This window comes from Rana temporaria, chromosome 1, assembly GCF_905171775.1.
Source record: "Rana temporaria chromosome 1, aRanTem1.1, whole genome shotgun sequence".
Lineage (NCBI taxonomy): Eukaryota > Metazoa > Chordata > Amphibia > Anura > Ranidae > Rana > Rana temporaria.
In genome coordinates, this window is record NC_053489.1 from 109722811 (window position 1) to 109738979 (window position 16169).

The following is a 16169-nucleotide window of genomic DNA, read 5'->3' on the forward strand; positions in this document are numbered from 1 at the left end:
TGCGCTACACATAGAGTGCAGAGTTCAGTGGTGCGCTACACATAGAGTGCAGAGTTCAGGGCTGCGCTACACATAGAGTGCAGAGTTCAGGGGTGCACTACACATAAAGTGCAGAATCCAGGACTGCGCTACACATAGAGTGCAGAGTTCAGAACTGCGCTACACATAGAGTGCAGAGTTCAGGGGTGCACTACACATAGAGTGCAGAGTTCAGGGGTGCGCTACACATAGAGTGCAGAATCCAGGACTGCGCTACACATAGAGTGCAGAGTTCAGAACTGCGCTACACATAGAGTGCAGAGTTCAGGGGTGCACTACACATAGAGTGCAGAGTTCAGGGGTGCGCTACACATAGAGTGCAGAGTTCAGGGGTGCGCTACACATAGAGTGCAGAGTTCAGGGGTGTGCTACACATAGAGGGCCAGATTCACGTAGCTCAGCGGATCTATAGATCCGCTCGATCTACGTGAATTAAGATCCGCTCCCGCAAGTTTAGGAGGCAAGTGGCTAATTCACAAACCACTTACCTCCAAACTTGCGACGGCGGATCCTAAATCCCCCAGCGGAATTCAAATTCCGCGGCTAGGGGAGTGTCATATTTAAATCAGGCGCGTTCCCGCGCCAATTTAAATGCGCATGCGTCGTCCGGGGAATTTCCCGGCGTGCATTGCTCCCACTGACGTCACTAGGACGTCAGTGGTTGCGACGTGAGCGGGACTTGCGACGCGCGTGTTCGTGAATCGGCGTACGCAAACGACGTAGGAAAACTCAAATTCGACGCGGGAACGCCGGCTATACTTAACATTGGCTGCGCCTGATAAAAGAAGGGGTAAGTATACGACGGAAAACCGCTACGGAAACGACGTAAGAACACTGCGACGGGTCCGCGTACGTTCGTGAATTTGCGTATTTCGCTGATTTACATATTATTTATCGTAAATCAGCGGGAACACCCCCGGCGCCATTTTTAAATTGAAAAAAAGATCCGACAGTGTAACACAGTGTAACACTGTCAGATCTTAGCCCTATCTATGCGTAACTGATTCTATGAATCAGGCGCATAGATAGGACCAGTTTACGTCAGAGATACGATGGTGTATCTGTAGATACACCGTCGTATCTCTTTGTGAATCTGGCCCAGAGTGAATAGTTCAGGGGTGCGCTACACATAGGCCCAGATTCAAGTAGAATGGCGCAATATTTGCGTGGGCAAAGAGCAATTTTTTTTCTCTGCGCCCACGCAAATATTGCGCTTTGCCCGCGATTCACGGAGCAGTTGCTCCGTAAATTGCGCGGGCAATATGCTAAGCAGCCGGGCGCAAGGCTGCCTAATGTAAATGATCCCGGGGCGGGAATCATTTAAATTAGGCGCGCTCCCGCGCCGAGCGAACAACGCATGCTCCGTCGGGAAACTTTCCCGACGTGCATTGCGGCAAATGACGTCGCAAGGACGTCATTTGCTTGTAAGTGAACGTGAATGGCGTCCAGCGCCATTCACGGTTCACTTACGTAAACGACGTGAAATTTAAACGTCGCGAGCGGGAGGCGCAGCTATACTTTAGCATTGGCTGCGCCTGCTATTAGCAGGAGCAACCTTATGCTAAAGGCGCCGTACGGAAACTCTGTACCTTGCGTACGCAGGGCCCGCGCAACTTTTGTGAATCGGTGGTAGTATGCAATTTGCATACTACACGCCGATCACAAAGGCCGCGCCCCCTAGCGGCCAACGCAAGAATGCAGCCTGGGATGTGAAGGCATAAGGAGGCTTATGTTTGTCACATCCTAGGCTGCATTCGGTGTAACAAGGTTCCTGAATCAGGAGCACTCGTTACACCGGAGCAAGTAAGCACTTGCGCCGCGCAACTATGGTTGCGCGGGCGCAAGTGCTTCTTGAATCTGGGCCATAGAGTGCAGAGTTCAGGCTTTTTCCACAACTGCTCACCTCTGCATCTCCCATCCACATCTCACTTTCTCCCCTCTTCAGCTCTGGCCTCTGCATGCAACCTTGCCTCCTTCTTAAAAGCTCCATCTTCCACATCTTATTTTTGTTGTATTAAACTGAAGCACCCAGCGGGCTCTAGTATCTCCCTGCATGCTGTAGGTGACACCTTCTCCCTCGCTTGGGGGTGTCAGCATCCACAATGAACCCTGGGCACTTGCATCTCCCTTGATCCCATCATGCACTCTGCTCATCTGTTGGAGACAAGCTATCACTGGTAAACACAGAAGCTGGACTTGTCCGTATTATAACAGAAAGTAAAAAAAAATGTTTTTTTCACAATTGTCACTATATTTTTGTTTATAGCGCAAAAAATAAAAACCGCAGAGGTGATCAAATACCATCAAAAGAAAGCTCTATTTGTAGGGAAAAAAAAGGACGTCAATTTTGTTTGGGTACATCGTCGCATGACCGTGCAATTGTAAGTTAAAGCGACACAGCGCCGTATCAGAAAAAATGGCCTGGTCAGGAAGTAGTTAACTTCCTGAAGTCTTTCTTTCGGTTGTATGCTGCTGTTATGCAGAGAGACAGGGCTGGGGAACAAAGGGCGTGTATTCTAGACAGCACGGTAGCTGAGCTGTGTGAGTGCCGCAGTAAGCGGTAGAATACGGTAATGTGCAGTGGAGGATTCTGGGAAGGGTAGGGGTGCAGCATGGGCTGCAGGCGGACAGATTAGAGCAGGAAGACATGTGAGTTGTACATGTTTATGTTTCCAGATGAGAGGTGCTAGATGGCACTCCATAAAAACCTGCCTTTTATTTCATTGCTATCATAGGATGATACACAGAGGGTGACAACCAATGTGGCCTGCAAGGGGGACATCAGACGGGGGATTATAAATGCCAGAGCTGTATACATGACCTAATAACAGTTGTGAGAGGGACCCTGATAGAAGAATAAGCTGAGCCCCAATTTGTAGTGTGAGTCCGCCAGGCTCTAAAGAGGACCTGTAGTGTGCAGCCATGGTTACGGATTGCTCGTCCCTTAACCCCTTCCATACACGGCACTTATACACCTTCCCGCCCAGACCAATTTTTAGCTTTCAGCACTGTTGCATTTTGAATGACAATTGCGCGGTCATGCTACACTGTACCCAAACTAATTTTTTATCATTTTGTACCCACAAATAGAGCTTTCTTTTGGTGGTATTTGATCACCTCTGGGATATTTATTTTCTGCAAAAAAAAAAATGACCGAAAATTTAGAAAAAAGCTGTTTTTTTTGTTTCTGTTATAAAACATTGTAAATAAGTACGTTTTCTCCTTCACTGATGGGCACTGATGGTACTGCACTGACGGGCACTGATAAGGCGGGACTGATGGGCACCGATGAGGTGGCACTGATGTGGTGGCATTGATAGGCACTAATATGTGGCACTGATGGACGGCACGGATGGGCTTGGATAGGCGGCACAGATAGGCGGCACGGCTGGGCACAGATAGGCGGCACAGCTGGGCACGGATAGGCGGCATGGATGGGCACGGATAGGCGGCACGGATGGGCACTGATAGGCGGCACGGATGGGCACTGATAGGTGACACGGATGGGCACTGATAGGTGGCACGGATGGGCATAGATGGGCACTATTTTATGTATAGTGGATGCCAATCAGTGCCAAACAATGCCTGCCAATCAGTGATGAGGTGGGCACTGATTGGCATCCATTGCGGCACTGATTGGCATCCATTTTTTGTGTCCTCATCCCTGGTGGTCTAGGGTGTCATACCTTTATTTTTATTTTTTTAATCCCTGGTCGTCTAGTGGGCATTCCTGGTGGTCCAGTGGGCATCCTCGGGGGGGCTGTGCTGATAATCGATCAGCACAAACCCCCCCCCTCCTGTCACAGGAGCAGCCGATCGGCTCTCCTCTACTCGCGTCTGACAGACGCGAGTGAGGAAAAGCCGATTACCGGTTTTTCCTGTTTACATCGTGGTTGGACACGGCTGATCACATTGTAAAGAGTCTCCGTGAGAGACTCTTTAACTTGATCAGTGTTGCGGGATGTCAGACTGACACCCTGCAACAACGATCACCGCGATGCGCGCCCCCGGGGGCGCACAGCGGCTCAGAATCCTGAGGACGTCATATGACGTCCACTCAGGATTCTACAACCACTTTGCCGACTTCAATTTGTCATTGGCGGGCGGCAAGTGGTTAATCTAGAGTCATAAACTACCAGAACATGTTACATGTAATACAAATTCTGCATTGAAAATGACTTGTCTGATCTCCCCCTTTATTTGTATTATTGGTCCAGATTACGCAGAATGCGTAAGTAGAGTCTCCCTTTACTAAGGGTACATAGACTGCACACTCAGTGCACTTGTTTTCAAGTAATTGGATGTGGTGGCTGCATTCGTTTTCTTTTGTTTTAGGCTTTTCCCCTCTGTTTTCTGGCCAGTAAAACATCCCCACTAGGGTTGCCACCTGTCCAGGAATCACCCGGACAGTCCGGGTTTTGAATCCCGTGTCTGGGTTTCAGGCGGACTGAAACCCGGACACGTTATTCAGACTGGGCTGTGTGGCTCCCCAAGTAACCAAAATAGTCACATTCAAATCTAATACTTTGTAATTAGTTACAGCAAACAGTTGTGTTAATTTTGGGATAAAGATTTTACATAAACAAATAAAAGCTGATCATTGTAAGCACCTCTGTCGGTGGTAAATGGTTTGTCTCACCTCTGTAACTAATACATTCTGCTGGAGAGCCTTTTTCTTTTGAATAACAACCAACTTATTGGCTGAATCGCCAGGTGAAACAGAAGAAAGAAAACGAATGCAGGCATCACATCTAAGAATTGGTAAGCTGCAATATAATAAATGTTTGCTTTTGGGTTAAATACCGCTTGAAGCTTCACCACATTCACTGACTGCAACTACACTTGCAGAGTGCACAGTCTATTTACCTTACATCCACCCCACAGTATTCTGACAAATGCATTATACATACAATAACACATCAGATTAGAATCTTAATTTGGCCATTTTAAGGTATTAACCTGTTTTCTACATACAACAGCACACCAAACCCCAAGTCCAGCCAACATTGCTTGTTTTATTTGGATAGAATAGAGAAGAGTATCTATTGTTCTTCATGACCCCATTGGGGATACCTGGCTTCATTCCCTGTGATATCAGGACTAGCGGTAAGGGACCGGTTGTCGCTGGGTTTGAGAGTCCTATTAACATATCAAATATGTGTAGCACTGCCCCCTAGAGGGTTGCTTGAAAATTTTCCTATGTGCAGCCGTTACCCTGTGAACTTTCCAGCCCTCCTAACACTCTAGGTTCAGACATATTGTTTATACCTTTAAATAATACACAGACACAATGCAAACAGTTTTAGCTCTCTTAGATTTACTTAAGCAATGAGGAGAGACTTAAAGGGGTTGTGAAGGTACAATTTTTCTTCCCTAAATAACTTCCTTTACCTTAGTGCAGTCCTCCTTCACTTACCTCATCCTTCCATTTTGCTTTTAAATGTCCTTATTTCTCCTGAGAAATCCTCACTTCCTGTTCTTCTGTCTGTAACTCCACACAGTAATGTGAGGCTTTCTCCCTGGTGTGGAGTGTCGTGCTCGCCCCCTCCCTTGAGGAGGGAGGGGGCGAGTAGGAATGTCAGGACGCTTTCTACATTGCAGATAGAGAAACGAGCTGTGTGTTAGTGGGCGTCCTGACGCTCCTGCTCGACCCCTCAAGGGAGGGGGTGAGCACGACACTCCACACCAGGGAGAAAGCCTTGCATTAATGTGTGTAGTTACAGACAGAAGAACAGGAAGTGCGTATTTCTCAGAAGAAATAAGGACATTTAAAAGCAAAAACGAAGGGTGAGGTAAGTGAAGGAGGACTGCACTAAGGTAAAAGAAGCTATTTAGGGAAAAATTTTTTACCTTTACAACCCCTTTAACCACTTAACCCCCGGACCATATTGAAAGTAGTTGGATGAATCCGCGCAACAGATTATAAAAATATGTACAGTTAGAAAATAGAGTCAGATAGACCTATATATATGGTGTAGGTGAAAAGGACATTTTTTAGGTGGCTGCCTCTACGTGTTTATCCCACATAGGAGGGATAATATAGATGTATTAAAAAGATAGTAGAATTGGCGCCAACCTAACAAATTCTTAAGTGTTTTAAAAAATATAAAAAATGGTGAATGTAAATGTAAAAAACTTATCAAATGCCTGTTCTAAAATGATCATATGAAAATAAATAATAGCAAATAGATAGTAAAGATTAAATACAATTCCAATGTGAAAGGTGCTATATATAAAAATCCATGTGTGACTGTGATCTCTTGTGAAAGTGCCAAGAGGCTGAATATTAAAATGCTGAATGATGAATATCTAGAAAGTGCAGCTCTGTTAGCGTATTCCACACAGTGATCCCTTCATCTGTGCTCTTATGTGGCCCGCACTCACCAGATCCTTCACCCCCTCTTGGGGTGTAAAACATTCACAGTGTCTGCCCCTGTGCGGCACTCTGGCAGTTTCTCGTCCCCCTGTGTTGCTGCTGATGTTTCCAATGTTAGCTCATATGTAAGAGAGAGGGAATCCCAATAGTGTGATACCGTCTTAAAAACTTTTGTTTTTATTAATAAAAGTAGGTACTCACATTTAGGCAGAATCAAACAAGCGATATAAAAAGACAATTTTTGTTTGCTCGACCGGTTTCGTCATCCGACGTCATCTGGAGCGCCCAGATCGTCACTCTCACTTCCTATTTATCATAACATTGCGTCCTGCATTACGGCCGCCATTTTACGTGTGTTTTTGGGGACCATTTACATAGATGTCTATGGTTGAAGGCCATCATGCAATTGACAAGATTGGAGAGGAGGCCATTGGAGAGGAGAAAATAAGAAAATTGAAATATCACAAAATGAAACCCAATGGATCTTTGAGCTCGATACCCTCCAGCCCTCGGGTATGAACATAGATTTGGACTTAAACTGCTTCCTGACCAATTTTTAATAGGGCCCCAATATTCCCCATGACATACATATAGGGCCAGATCCACAGACGAAGTACGCCGGCGTATCTACTGATACGCCGGCGTACTTTCAAATTTCCTTTAGTTTTCCTTAGAATCCTCAAACCAAGATACGACGGAATCTGGGTAAGATCCGACAGGCGTACGGCGTCGTACGCCTTCGGATCTTAGATGCAATACTTCGGCGCCCACTGGGTGGAGTTCGCGTCGTTTTCCGCGTCGGTAATGCAAATTAGCGATTTACAACGATCCCCGAACGTACGCGCGGCCGTTGCATTTGCTAACGTCGTCTGTAGTCGTTTTTTTTCCGGCGTATAGTTAAAGCTGGTATTTTGCGGCGTATAGATAGACTTGCCATGTTAAGTATGGCCGTCGTTCCCGCGTCGAAATTAGAAATTTCTTTATTTTTTGCGTAAGTCGTCCGTGAATAGGGATGGACGTAACTCACGTCTAAGTTAAAAAAATGACATCCTAGCAGCGTCATTTAGCGCAATGCACGGCGGGAAATTTCGGGACGACGAATGCGCAGTTCATTCGGCGCGGGGACGCGCTTCATTTAAATGAAACCCGCCCCCAACCCGCCCAATTTGAAATCCGCCGCCAGAAATACACTACGCCGCCGTAACTTACGGCGCAAACTCACTGAGGATTTGATTATACGCCAGGTAAGGTACGGCGGCGTAGTGTATCTCTGATACGCTGCACCGATCGAAATGTATGTGGATCTGACCCATAGAGTCTACTTTTCCACCTCCTAGGGATTTACCAACAGGGCCTAACATAACTATGTAATCCTCACTGCAAAATATATATATATGTATAATTTTCATATTTTCCGAAAATTCTCTTTTTATATCGCTTGTTTGATTCTGCCTAAATGTGAGTACCTACTTTTATTAATAAAAACGAAAGTTTTTAAGACGGTATCACACTATTGGGATTCCCTCTCTCTTACATATGAGCTAACATTGGAAACATCAGCAGCAACACAGGGGGACGAGAAACTGCCAGAGTGCCGCACAGGGGCAGACACTGTGAATGTTTTACACCCCAAGAGGGGGTGAAGGATCTGGTGAGTGCGGGCCACATAAGAGCACAGCTGGAGTGATCACTGTGTGGAATACGCTAACAGAGCTGCACTTTCTAAATATTCAACATTCAGCATTTTAATATTCAGTCTCTTGGTACTTTCACAAGAGATCACAGTCACACATGGATTTTTATATATAGCGCCTTTCACGTGCACATTGGAATTGTATTTAATCTTTACTATCTATTTGCTATTATTTATTTTCATATGATCATTTTAGAACACGCATTTGATAAGTTATTTACATTTACATTCACCATTTTTTATATTTTTTAAAACACTTAAGAATTTGTTAGGTTGGCGCCACTTCTACTATCTTTTTAATACACCCCAGACCATATTGCTGGTCAATGACCGGGCCACTTTTTGCGATTCGACACTGAGTCGCTTTAACTGACAATTGCGCGGTCGTGCGACGTGGCTCCCAAACAAAATTGGCGTCCTTTTTCCCCCACAAATAGAGCTTCTTTTGGTGGTATTTGATCACCTCTGCGGTTTTTCGTTTTTGCGCTATAAACAAAAATAGAGCGGCAATTTTGAAAAAAAATTATATTTTTTGCTATAATAAATATCCCCCAAAAACATATATAAAAAATGTTTTTTTCCTTCGTTTAGGCCGATACGTATTCGTCTACATATTTTTTTTTTAAAACCGCAATAAGCGTTTATTGATTGGTTTGCGCAAAAGTTATAGCGTTTACAAAATAGGGGATCGTTTTATGGCATTTTTATTAATATTTTTATTTTTTACTAGTAATGGCAGCGATCAGCGATTTTTTTCGGTACTGCGACATTATGGCGGACACTTTTGACACATTTTTGGGACCATTGGCATCTTTATAGCGATCAGTGCTATAAAAATGCATTGATTACTATAAAAATGCCACTGGCAGGGAAGGGGTTAACACTAAGGGGCGAGGAAGGGGTTAAGTATGTTCCCTGGGTGTGTTCTAACTGAAGGGGGGGGGGTGGACTGACTGGGGGAAATGACTGATCGCTGTTCATACATTGTATGAACAGACGGTCAGGCATTTCTCCCCTGACAGGACTGGGAGCTGTGTGTTTACACACACAGCTCCCGATCCTCGCTTTGTAACGAGTGATCGTGGGTGCCCGGCGGCGATCGCGCCAGGATCAGGGACGAGCCCTGTGCGCGCCCCTATTGGCTGCTGGGAGAGATGACGTATAGCTATGTGATCTTGCCCAGCAGAGCCGACCTGCCGTATAACTGCGGCGGCTGGTCGGCAAGCAGTTATAAGGAGGGTTAGTCAGCCAAATCCTGGTTAACACCTAAGATTAGGTTGAAATAGTTCTAAAGACAGTCAAATAACAGTTAGCAGTGACAAGTAAATGATGTACACAGTAAGAAATAGTGGAAAATTCATTCCTTAAGAAAGCTATTCGTTGCTATAGAGAGTACCTCTACTTAAAGAGAAGTCTGGACTGGCCAATGATACCTTTAATCCTAATGAGAGATAAAGTACTATAAATACCAGTAATGTGTCCCCTTTGAAAAGTAATAAATAGCAATGTTCAACATGCAAGGCCTTGCAATTAAATTCACCGGCAGGTTGGAGCTCAAAGAAACTAGAATTTCTTTTTGTGACACAGTGACGGCAATCAAGACAAAGCAGCTGATTCTTATGCCGCGTACACACCATCACTTTATGTGATGAAAAAAAACGACATTTTCTGTGAAGTAAAAAACAACGTTTTTGAAACTTCAATTTTCAAAGACGAAGTTGCCTACACACCATCGTTTTTTCACAGTGCTCTAGCAAAGCGAGGTTACATTCACCACTTTTTTCCATTGAAGCTTGCTTCATAACTAGCTTCTGGGCATGTGCGGGTTTAAAAACGTTGTTTTAAACGTCGTTTTATGCTACACACGGTCAATTTTTGTGAAACAAAAAAAGACGTTTTGAAAAACGACACATAAAATTGAAGCATGCTTCAATTTTTTTTTGTCGTCTTTCACAAGACATAAAACAACGTTTTCCCCCACACACGGTCATTTAAATTGACGTTTTTAAAAATTTCGTTTTTTTTCATCACATAAAGTGATGGTGTGTACGCTGCATAACTCATAGCAATCCATGTCCTGGCAAATGACGGCTGAGTCCAGGAATGTCTGCAGCGTGTGTGGGGTGTCTTGGTTCCTGCATGCCATGAGCTACACTGTCTCTGCATGGCAGCCGGCATCTCTCCCCGGCTGCCTCTGACACAAAGTGCACAGCGGAGTGCACTGAACCTGCTCCTCCTCCTGTGTTTTCCTGTACACAGAGGAGGAGGCAGGGAGCAGCACACCACTCTGAATAAATAGAGCTGGGATGGGTTCAGGGGGAAGGATGGAGCTGGGATGGGATTGGGGATGGATGGAGCCGGGATGGGATTGGGGAATGGATGTAGTATAAATTGGAGAAGGGATGGAATCAGGGGAATGGAATGAGGGTTGGTGGATGGAGATGGGATGGGATTGGGGAATGGATGGAGCTGGGATTGGACCAGGGTTGGTGGATAGAGCTGGGATAGGATTGGGGGAATGGATAGAGTCGGTATGGGATCAGGGGAATGGATGAAGCCAGAATGGGATCTTGGGAATGAATAGAGCCAGGATGCGATTGGGGGAATGGATGGGCCTGGGATGGGTTCGGGAGAATGGATGGAGCCAGAATGAGATTGGGGAATGGATGGACCTGGAATGGGATCGGGGGAATGGATGGAGCCAGAATGAGATTGGGGGAATGGATGGAGTCAGGATGGGATTGTAGCAATGAATGGAGCCGGGATGGGATCAGGGGAATGAATGGAGCCAGAATGGGATTGGGGGAATGGATGGAGCCGGGATGGAATCGGGGGAATGGATGGAGCTAGGATGGGATTGTGGCAATGGATGGAGCCGGGATGGGATCAGGGGAATGAATGGAGCCAGAATGGGATTGGGGGAATGGATGGAGCCGGGATGGGATCGGGGGAATAAATAGAGCTGGGATGGGATCAGGGAATGAGTTTTGTTTAACCACATCCCTTAAGCCCCTCTCACTGCTAAGCACTTGGCCACACCCACATTTTACCATGGCAAGCATAGCTTGCCGCAGGTCTTATTCACTTTCAATAAGTTTTTATTAATATTTCAGTTAGGATTACAGTCATCATATATACTTTACAAAAATAGATATGGCCCCTAGGAGCAATACTTAGCAGACTGCTAAGAAATCTTGAAACAGTAAATACAACAAAATAAAATAATTCCTGGGGGAAAGAACAGAGGAAATATTGATTGCCCGGTAGGCTAAATAAAGTTGAAATAGTTGCTACCCTCAGGACCTAAGAAGGTCAATCCAAGTAAACTTTGTCCAGACCCTCAGCACCCCACTTGGGAACCTGCTGTGCTAAGGGAAGGGTCCCCGGGCCCCCGTTCCTCGCCATCCCCCCCCCACCACTCTCACTAATGTGGGCGGGGGGAGTGCAGTGGGATAGGAAGGGTCTACCATGCACTTCCCCCCACAAAACATGCCACAAATAAATGAGTCTAACAAGATATTAAAGTGTCAATACCATCGACCGTAACCCTGTAAAGATCGCTTGGGTAATAAATCAAGAGGATCCTGTACCAAAGGGATAGGAACATAAAGGAAAGAGGTTAGGAAATAGAGAGAAGAAGAGGGATAGAGGGCAGGGAAGGGTGGGGAGCTAAGATGTCTAACCTATATCTATACGGCAGTCAAGCTTTGACATAAGCGGGTGCCAGAGGAACACCAGTATAGTCAGCCCAAGGGCCCCAAGTTTCATGAAACCTCTCAGAAGAGTCATCCAGTATGCTGGATAACTTTTCTTGGGTCATGACCCATGAAATTTTTTGCTTGGCTACCGAAACCAACGGCTTGGGTTGTTTCCAGGATTTTGCAATGGCAATTTTGGCCCCAAGCAGAATAAAGTGCAGTAATTTTTGAGTAGGTTTGGCCAGGAGAGGGATATGGGCATTCAGGAGAGCCACTTCTGGCGTCCTAGGAATCCGGCTCCCTGTCACTTTGAAAATCATGTTGAAGATGATTCGCCAGAAGGAGCGGATCCTAGGACACTCCCACCATATATGAGCCATAGTGCCTCTCAGCTGACAACCCCTGAAACAATTTGGGTCTCCACCTGGATACATGGCCGCTAATCTGGAGGGTGTGAGATACCATCTAGTAATGACTTTAACACTTGCCTCAATCAAGGACGTTCCCTGGATACCTCAAAATGATCTAAAGAATGCTTTATGCCAAGATTCTTGGCTAATGTTCAATTGAAAGTCAGCCTCCCAAGCCTCCATATAGGATGTTTTGGTTGATGGGTGAGTGAGGGTCGCATAGATTGCCGAAATACCACCTCTCCGCTCCATGGCCTGACCGCACCAGATCTCATATGAGGTAAAGTTAGGGGGTAAAGGCTTAGATTTCCAGATGGCATGCAGGAATTGTGAAATCTGCTGAAAGCGGGCTTTCTCCGATTCAGGAAGTTTCAGGGTGTGAATACAGAAAGATAGGGAAATAGGACCACTAGAGGTAAAATACTGTCCTATCCGATACAGCCCCTTATCCATCCACCACCTAAATTCCTCAGGTCGTAATCCGGGCGGGAAATCAGGGTTATTAAAAATATGGGCTAAAGGACGGATAGGGGAGGTAAGGCTGGTGTTTTGTCTAAGGCGATCCCATAGGGCAAAGGATTGGGACAACACTGGGGATAAGATAGCTGGGCGAGATTTGCTAGGGATCCAAAGAAGGCAGTCCAGAGGTGTAGTGGGAATCGCCTGTTCCTCTATGCTGACCCAATCTGGTATATTGTGTTTGTCATATATAGATGAGAGCTGTGCTAATCTAGCTGAGAGGTAGTAACTGTGAAGATCGGGAAGTCCAAGCCCTCCTTTGCGTTTGTGTCGAAAGAGTGTGTCCTGAGGTATACGATACCCCGATGAGCCCCATACGAACTTAAGCAGTTTACTTTGAAAGGACTTTAAGTGATTCCTTCTGATTGGGATAGGGAGGGAGCGAAAGAAATATAGGAGTTTAGGGAACAGGGTCATTTTGATCGAGTTGATCCTACCTATCCAGGATAGGTTAAATTTAGACCAGGTAAGCAGGTCAGTTTCTAATTTTTTGTATATGGGGGGATAATTAAGGTTATAGAGAGCCTCGGTCTTGGCTGCTAAGGTGACGCCAAGGTATTTGATATTTGACTCACTCCAGGTGAATTTGAAGGACTGTTGGAGGCCCTGAACTTCTTGGGGACTTAGGGATATATTTAGTGCTTGCGATTTGGAGTAGTTGACCGAGAGACCCGAAATTTTAGAAAAGTCGTCCAGGGTACGACATAGGTTGGGGAGGGAGGAGATGGGAGAGGTCAAGAACAATAGTATGTCATCCGCAAAGAGGGCACATTTATGGGTCTGTTCCCCACATTTGACTCCTAATATATTGGGATTCTGTCGTATGGCAATAGCAAGAGATTCTATTGCAATAGCAAACAATAATGGCGACAGAGGGCAGCCCTGTCTAGTGCCTCTCTTAATTTCTATTGGTTTGGAGTAATGACCATTAATCCGAACCAGCGCCCTAGGGTGTGCATACAGGGCTCTGATAATACCCAGAAACCCGGTCCCAAATCCCCAGCGTTCAAGAACGCTGAAAATGTAGGGCCAGGAAACAGAATCAAAGGCCTTCTGGAGGTCCAATGACAATAAAAAGCCCTTCTGGGGGGTCCCTCCCGTCCAATTGGTTTGTAGGATCGATATTAAATCTATTGCACGTCTAATTTGGTCTGGGCCTTGTCTGCCCGGTATAAACCCCACTTGGTTCCTGTGTACATATTGTCCAATAAACCCCGCCAGTCTGTTGGCTAGTATTTTAGTTAGGACCTTAAGGTCGTTGTTGATAAGGGAAATTGGACGGTAATTTTGGACATCTTCTGGGTTTTTGTCAGGTTTGGGTATAACTGTGATGAAAGCCGTGTTAATCTGGGGATCAAAAGGGTTGCCCATGGTTTTGGAGTTAAAGAATTTGACCATATGCGGTGTGAGTATATCCACAAAGGATTTATAATAAGGAATGGAGAGACCGTCCGGTCCTGGAGCTGACCCCTTGCGGAGACCCTTGATCACCTCCCTTACCTCATCGTCTGTAATAGGGGAATCCATTATGTCCCTGTGAGCCCTCGAGAGAGAAGGGATGGGGAGACCATCAAAAAATTGTGAATGTAGGTCCGTCGAGGGCGGTGTATGAGAGTCATAGAGGCTTGAATAGAAGCTGTGAAAAGCCTCTAGAGTCTTGGAGGGATTGGTCAGGGGAGGATCCCCCCCTATTTTGATTTTAGGCATGGATATCAGTTTGGTTTTGGGGGAAAGTTTAGATGCTAGCATGGTGCCGATTCTATCGGCTTTGGTAAAGAATTTGTGTGCGCCCCATCTAAGTGCTTTTTGTGCACGGGTCGTCAGGGCTAGGTTCAGCGCCAGTCTGGCATTATCAAGCAGGGTAGTCGGGACCCCAGTCGGTTTCTTTTTATGCAGTTCCTTAAGAGAAGTATATTCCTTTTCTAATTTATCTATGTCTGCTAACCTTTCCTTTTTAACACGCGATGAGATCTGGATAAGCTTACCCCTGATAAAGGCTTTGTGGGCCGCCCAGAGTGTTTCTTCTGAGACTTCCCCAGTGTCGTTGAGCTTAAAGTAATCCAATAGGGCTGCACCTATCTCCTTGACTCTGGCCGGCTCAGAAAGTAGCGACTCATTCAATCTCCACAACGTACGCGGTCCTTCCCTGATGCCTAGCTTAAGTGAGATAAAAACTATGGAGTGGTCTGATAGAGCGGAGTCCCGTATGGATGCAGACAAGACTGCCGGCAAAATGGTGGAAGGTGTAAGAATGTGGTCAATGCGAGCATAGGTAAGTTGTGGGTGGGAGAAGTGGGTGTAGTCTCTCTTAGAGGGGTTGAGTTCTCTCCAGGCGTCCGCTAGGCCAAAGCCATGCAGAAGCCTGGCTATTTTAAGACTTTCTCTCGTTGGGCGTATCAGTCTGGACCCAGGAGGTTTAGTTTTGTCCAATCCTTGGTCCAAGGCCATGTTGGAATCCCCGCCAAATACAATAGTGCCTTCTAAATTAGGGGATAGGGCTTCTAACATTATTTAAAAAAATTTTGCTTGCCCCCTGTTAGGTGCGTAATAGGACACAAATGAAAATAATTGATCCCCTATTGTGCCTTTTATTAATAAAAACCTCCCATCCGGGTCAGAGATGTTGGAAATCTTAACGAATGCACATTTGGAGAATAGAATAGCAACCCCTTTTGTTTTCTGCACTGGCTAAATAAAATTGGGGAAAATGCTGATGAAGAAAAGTAGGGCTGTATCGGATAGGAAAGTGAGTCTCCTGTAACATAATGACATCAAAATGGAGAGCTTTATAGTGATCCAATACCTTCCTTCGTTTAATCGGGGAGTTTAAACCTTGGACATTGTGGGATGCGATGCGGAGCTTAGAATCCAAGGAGTTAGCCATGGAGTTCAGAGGTGGCCCCCCAGCACGAGCACCCCACACTCACCTGCTGCAGTGTCGGGTCCGGGAAGGAACTGGCCCCAATCGCAGGTACCGTCATGAGGTCTGAACCCCCTGAGTTTAGTCGGATAACTGAGGGACCAGAAAGCATGATACATGTTAGACAAGCAAAAAGATACATAGGGATCAAGGGAAGAGGATGGGGTAGACAGAAAAGAACAGAACCAGAAAGGTCTCCTGAAATAAGGAAAAGGAGCGCTAGGGAGGAGAAGCCCCAGTCACTCATGACAATGAATTCGTAAATAGCTCTCCCTAAACCAGGGAAAGCCGTCCATCCCTCGGAGACCATAAGGCGTCCGAAGGCTGGAAGGAGGCGCATAGGAGCCAGGCCCAGACTGGGCGCCCATGAGAAAAATATGATCACAGAAGATTAATTGAATCGGTGCACGACACACAATAAATCCTGCACAGGGGTGTAAGAGCGAAAAATCCCCGACCGCCGCCTCGGACCCCCCCCCCAAAAAGGGGAACGGGGGGAACCCGCCCCGGCCAC

The 16169-nt window shown here is 46.0% G+C and overlaps 1 protein-coding gene across 2 annotated transcripts in view; it reads left to right on the forward strand.

The window, feature by feature from the left end:
- Positions 1-2603: 2603 nt before the first annotated feature.
- The window catches only part of ATG10 (autophagy related 10), a 330210-nt gene continuing 316644 nt past the window's right edge, over positions 2604-16169 (forward strand). Inside the window, exon 1 of one of the 2 annotated variants that reach the window (XM_040341657.1) lies at positions 2604-2688. The gene's annotated coding sequence lies outside the window, so the exon portion shown is untranslated. The remainder of the gene's footprint in view (positions 2689-16169) is intronic. The other variant, XM_040341655.1, reaches the window with a different exon arrangement.